The sequence below is a fragment of the Ranitomeya imitator genome, chromosome 9 (assembly GCF_032444005.1).
Source record: "Ranitomeya imitator isolate aRanImi1 chromosome 9, aRanImi1.pri, whole genome shotgun sequence".
NCBI classification, from domain to species: Eukaryota; Metazoa; Chordata; class Amphibia; order Anura; family Dendrobatidae; genus Ranitomeya; species Ranitomeya imitator.
This window is the reverse complement of record NC_091290.1, coordinates 18,219,927-18,225,943: the sequence shown is the minus strand read 5'-3', so window position 1 is coordinate 18,225,943 and position 6,017 is coordinate 18,219,927. Positions and strand designations below refer to the sequence as shown.

At 42.3% G+C, this 6,017-nt stretch overlaps 1 long non-coding RNA gene across 1 annotated transcript; it reads right to left on the bottom strand.

Moving 5' to 3' along the window:
- Positions 1-546: 546 nt before the first annotated feature.
- On the bottom strand, positions 547-5,369 carry LOC138648568 (uncharacterized). Its single transcript, XR_011315171.1, has 4 exons — positions 5,324-5,369; positions 5,152-5,179; positions 3,835-3,887; positions 547-1,816 (listed from the first exon to the last, which is right to left on the bottom strand). It is a non-coding gene; the product is annotated as an uncharacterized lncRNA (long non-coding RNA).
- Positions 5,370-6,017: the final 648 nt, after the last annotated feature.

Here is a 6,017-nt window from a genome sequence, read left to right as displayed (position 1 = left end):
GACCCTGATCCACTCCAGGGTCATCCTATATAGACCATCCCTTTAAACCAGGGCCTGCTCCAACAGAGTCTTAGTGTGGTCCTTCTCCTCTTCTAAATTTTCCTTCTCGCCATAACTCGTATTTTTCGGCCAGTCTTGGTGTATCAGGGATTTCTCTTTCTGGTACCAGCTGTACTTATTATTTCCAACGCTTTGGGAATTATATACAATTTTTTAGCTCTTTTTCAGAAGCAAAATAGTGACCATCAATTTTGTCATTTTGTAGTTTTTTTTTTTTCATTCTTTACCGTATGGGATAAATATTATCATATTTTATTAGATCACTGGAGATTTTTTTATTTAAATTTTCGATAGCAAAGAAAAACGTATTGATATAAACTTTTATAAATATTTTCTTCTTTTTTTTTCCCCATCTGTATAAATAAATGGCATTACTGTAATATTGTAGTGTATAGTGAGATTACTAGCTGTAAATTAATTTATTCCAAATCCTTTTTTCCCCTTTAGCTCTGATCGTTGACTCGGCAGATAACAGATCACAGACGTCAAGTTCTGCAATTATTTATTATTGAGACGTCTTATACAGCATTGGTTACAACGTGCACTTTGTGGATCAATCTTATGTGCAAAGCTTTGTGTCGGTGGATGATGGGGGTTATGAATGATGCGATTCTTATGATGGAGAATTTTGCAGGGTCGGGCTTGGGTCCTCTTCACAGCTCAGGCGGTGGGATGAATGTGTTATATGGAGCAGCCGGCAGCTCTGATATCATTGTAACAGCCTGAACATAGATCATCCGAGGAAGCAAACGGGTTCTCCCATTTTAGCTTTCATTAGCTGCAACCAATTATGCTGGGACTTGTAGTCCTGCTAACAGGTGTCGTATAGAAGACGGTACCTGGTCTACGAAATAAGTGTCAAATAAAGGAAAACTCTACAGTCAACTACAAAAAAAAAAGCAGAGCTGAAGTTGCCGTTTAAAGGGGTATTTCAGTTTAAACAAATTATCACCCATCCAACTGGTGTAATAAGCAAGACCACCGGCAGGGGATGACTGTGGTGCTGGCTGCTTAGGCGCCTTGCCGTTCCATTGAAAATCAGTGACACTGACCAAGATAGCAGAGCGCAGCTGTGATTTTGTGGCTGAGGATGGAGAAGGAATGAGACCCATGTTTTGGCAGTGAGACCCTGGCAGTCATTTAAAGGGAATGTCTCCTTTCAATTAATTGTAATCCTATTGGCTCAGTGATGTATCAAATAATCTGATTTCTATTCCTCCTCCGGTCCAGCGCTGCCTCTCCATCTCCACCACTGCTCTGGACTTTATTGATCGGTTGCAGCAGGGACGGCACTTCAGCCAATCACTGAAATCAGTGGTTCAGATGACGTAGAAGGCACAAGCTAGTGATTGACTGCAGCGCTGATGGCATGATGTCACTGCTGCAGCTGATCAATAAAGACTGGACTAGCGGCAGAGAGGCAGCACTGAACCGGGGGAGAGTAAGTAAAGCTCAGATTGTTATTTTACACATCAGTGAGTCTACAGGCGAACAATAGGTGAAAGGAGGACAACCCCTTTAAACTGTAACATTCCTTTAACTGCATGGTTTGGGCACTGTAATAACGCCCCACGGCATTGGTTAAGTAGCAAAATGAGCTCTGCTGCATGTAGCTGCAGGTAGTGGTGTGTTACATAGGAAATCATTCAGCGGTGACTATTGACAATGATGACTGGTTGTTTGGATCCCGCGATGCTGATTTTATGAGAGGCTGCAGGTGGAGCTGAAGCAGTTCGGAGCGACGCCATCAAAGATTCTGTAAAAGACATTAAATAGGGAAATTAATGTATATGTCGACGCAGACATATAAAAAGTCACGAGCCTCGGAAGAAGAGACGGAGAATTGGCTGCATCCTAAAAAGAGCGAATAGGATGTAACAAAGTGTAACAGTGATAAGATACAGGCACAATACTCACAATGTATACAGTATGTGCGGTAATAAAGAGAATAAACAACCTAAAAGATACGTAAGATCGGCAGATCCAGCTCCAGCGATGCTTATGTTATACTTATGGTTCATAACCTTTACTATTTTCTATTATTTTGGGTGTTATAAATCCTGGCATTCTATAATCCACCTATTGACATTTCTTCATATCACTTCCATTATATTGATACAATATATTCTAGTGTTTTCTATAACATATTTACTATAAGTACTGTTAATATACTAATGTGACGTATAATAAGCATAGTACGTGGCAGGTATAGGACATGTGGTGGTGTACAGTATAAGGATAAGGACAACATGCTCAGTATATACTGCTATAGGATAGTAAGTGCAGTTAGCTAGAGGTGTAAAGTAAGATATAGTTAATGTTTGGGGCTAGCCCACAGTGGGAGGGGAGGTGCTAATAAAAATCAGGGACTTCCTGGCAGTGACTCAGATAGTGAAGTTCAAGTACAGTGGGCTGCTAGGCCCAGCATGTACCTATCGGTCAAGGCAGTGGGAGACCGTACCAGAATCCCGGGCAGACATTCCATAACGTCAGGAGCTCAAGGATCGGCATTGGGGCTAATGGGCACACCATGTCCTCTGGCGCACAGGGGAAGATGGACATGGAGCTGTGTGTAGGAAAGGTAATGGATCCCGTGTGCACTGTGGTACTGGACAGGAATCACTGGGGCTGAAGGAGCCAGTGGACATAAGGATAGTCCAGGAGGAATGAAGGGTAGGACTGATGATGTGTTCCGATAAGGAGGTAAGGAATAAGAAGGGTGGTGCTGAGCTCCTTCTGTGTTAATCCTTTTGCCAGGGGTATACCCACCCATAGTGGCAGTGAGCTTGGGGGGGGCTGGTGCCGGTTGCGCTCCCCCGTTACGCTGGTCATTCCCCAAGATGCAGAAACCGTTGAATGCAATTATGGAACAAGGACCCATCAGCTGATGTATCAGGACAGCGGCCATGATGATGTCTCTACATTGTGCTCACTGTGATGATGCCCGGTCTGCACACAGCGCAGACCAGAGAAGCAGGAGAACGGGTCAGGTGAGTATTTTTTTTTTATATTTTGTCAACTGAAAGGAAGATATTGTTGATCATCATACTGAATTGGGATGGTGAGGGCCATCATACAAGGTATATGGGGCTGTGGGGGTCATCACATATGGTATGGGTTGGGCTGTAGGGTTTATCACACTGTGTGGGGAACTGGGGGACCCTCATACTGTAGGAGGTGACTAGGGTTATAATAATGATGGGGGGCTGTGGGAACATCATACTGGGGAGGAAACAGTGGGGTCAACATACTGGTGGGGGTTGCTGTAGGGTCATAATACTGTGCATGGAAGGAGCAAATTATAAGGGAGGATTGACTGTGAGGTATCATACTGTGTGGGGGGCTATTTTGGGGGACGTCATACTATGAATGGGGTATTATAGTGTGTGAGAACACTAAGGGGCTTCAGTAGGGGCACTATTTTTGTGCACACCTTCAAAACATGTCCCTTTACCTATGTTTAAAAGTTGGGAGATATTTTCCCTTCTGTCACTGGGCCAATGTACCCCAAAGCCACCAAACTTTTTTTTCTCCTTTTTTTGGTGGGGGAGGGATGGGGACATTATGAACTTTTGGCTATGGGCCCTATGATCTCTTTGTACACCTCGGCCTATGCCGACTTTTTGTACAGATGTGGACAATAAACTGGTAAATGTGTCTGGTAGTTGATGGTCTCCGCACGCTCAGCGATGTTTTGCCGAGAGTCAGAATTTCTCTCGAAACCAAAAGATAATAAGTAATCATCTAAACATTATAAAACCAATGCATGCGTACCCAAACTGCTGCAGTAGCTCCGCTCCTAGACACCTCTCTTATTTCTAAAACGACTGTAACCGAAAGAAGAACCTGCATTAAACTATTATTTTAGCAAAACTTTATAATATCCAAAATGGAAGAATGTGAAACACAGAAAGAAATAAAAAAAAATAAAACATATTTATATTTAAAAAAATATTTCATGGCCCAATAGATTACAATTTGAAAAAAAAAATAATATGAAAAAAAAAAAAATCCTTATGACTGCCACGAAGCTGGGCCCATGATGTTTATTGGAGATCTGGAAAATCCCAGACTTAGGCTGCGTTTTTTTTTTTTTTTTTTTTAGCTTTGGTAATTCTAGCTGTAATTAGTTTTATTGCCACATCAGGGCTCTAAAATAGTTGCATTACAGTAAGTTGAAGACAAGTCCCACAGATTGTGTGATTTATGGGGTCACTCAGACGTCAGTTTTTCTTGTACTACTTCTACCCCTGGTTTTCACGGATAGAACTCGTGCCTACTATCTTCTTTGGGGCTCTTCACATGTCTGCGTATTTTACAGAGTGGCACCAAAATGGGGAGACATATCTGATTTTGATCCAAGTTAAGTATCAAATTTGTCAATGTGAGACTATGGATCCTCTTGGAAAAAAGTCAACACTTGGCTGCCATCTATCAGCAATCTGAGTGTTGCCTGTTTTGGACTTTTGAAACTATGATGGAAATTTTTTTTTATGAAACTTGGATCCAAATCAGTGATGACACACAGTCATTATTTTATTTATTTAAAGACCTTCGGCTCGGTCTCCAGCCATGGCGACTTGATGGATGAAGGATCTGTAGGAAGATGGATCTTGTGGAAGCCTAGATAGGTCCACCAGGGTCTTCTCTGTTGTTATCTCGATAGTATCAAGCCATAGCTGATCTTCCTTTTCGCCTTGTTCCTTCTATCCGTTCAACCATGATGTCCTTCTCCACTGATTGTTCTCTTCGTATGTTGTGTCCAAAGTAGACAAGTCGTAGCTTGGTGATCTTTTGTTTCCAGTGACATGTCTGGCTTGATTTGTTCCAAAATTGCTTTGTTTGTTCTTCTTGCCACCCATGGTATTGATAACATGAGAAAAAATCACTGGCCTAAGGGTGTTCCATGCAACCTATGGCTGTATATTACCCTGGGCAAAATGAAAAACTCAGTAATGACGAAGCTGTGACCTGATCATAAAGAGGATCAGAATATTTTTTTTTTTTTATCTACAACCATCTAAAATGTTAGCCACAACTTATCTAATTTTCTGTCGTTATCATGAATTTTAGGTTGTTGGAATCACTCACCAATATTTCCTGCAAGCAGCGCAGAAATCTGCGAAAAGCAAAAAGTTAGGTTTATTAAAAAATCGTTGAGAAAAAAAACAGATTAGAAATTAGAAATGCAGTGTTAGTAATTATTCAGCTCCAACAGCGCAACTGGGATTACAGTAAGTAACATGAACATTGACAAACATACCTGATCGCTTTACATAGAGGTTTACAGAAGATAGAGGGATTCCTTCTATAAATGAAAGAGATCGCAAAGTAACAGTAACTTATCGTCAAATGCAAAACAAGTAGAACATGACACAAGCCAATACTAATATTATACTCAGGTTTTGCACTGGATCAGGCTGCTGCACGGAAGTGCGACGCTGGTCATTATTACTCAAGGACAAGCCGTGAGGCTGGGGAGTCAAGAGGTCCGAGGTCAAAAGCCAGGAGGTCATGTCATAGACAGAGGGGTGAGACAAGGGCATAGTCAGAGCACTGTCCGGGGTCAGAATTCCAAGAAGGTAGTGGATCATGGCAAAAGGGTTAGGCAAACACAAGATCAAAGGCAAATCCAAGGGTGAGCAACAAAGATTACAATGGAAGACCAGGAGCACAGAGAGCACACACCTCTTGAGCAAAGCTACGATTAGCAGTAATCTAAGGCAAAGAGGTGGCTAAATAGCCAGGTAATTGCTCCAAACAGGAGACACACAAGCCCCAACACACACTGGCCCTAACCTGTCACTCAAGACACTGACAGCTCAGCACGACCCGGCATCCGATTGGACGGCTGAGATGTCCATCACCATACTGACAGCTGAGCATGCCCGGTCATAGATTGCACAGCAGAACTGTCATTCACTGCGTCCAGACACACTGATAGGACTACATTCACA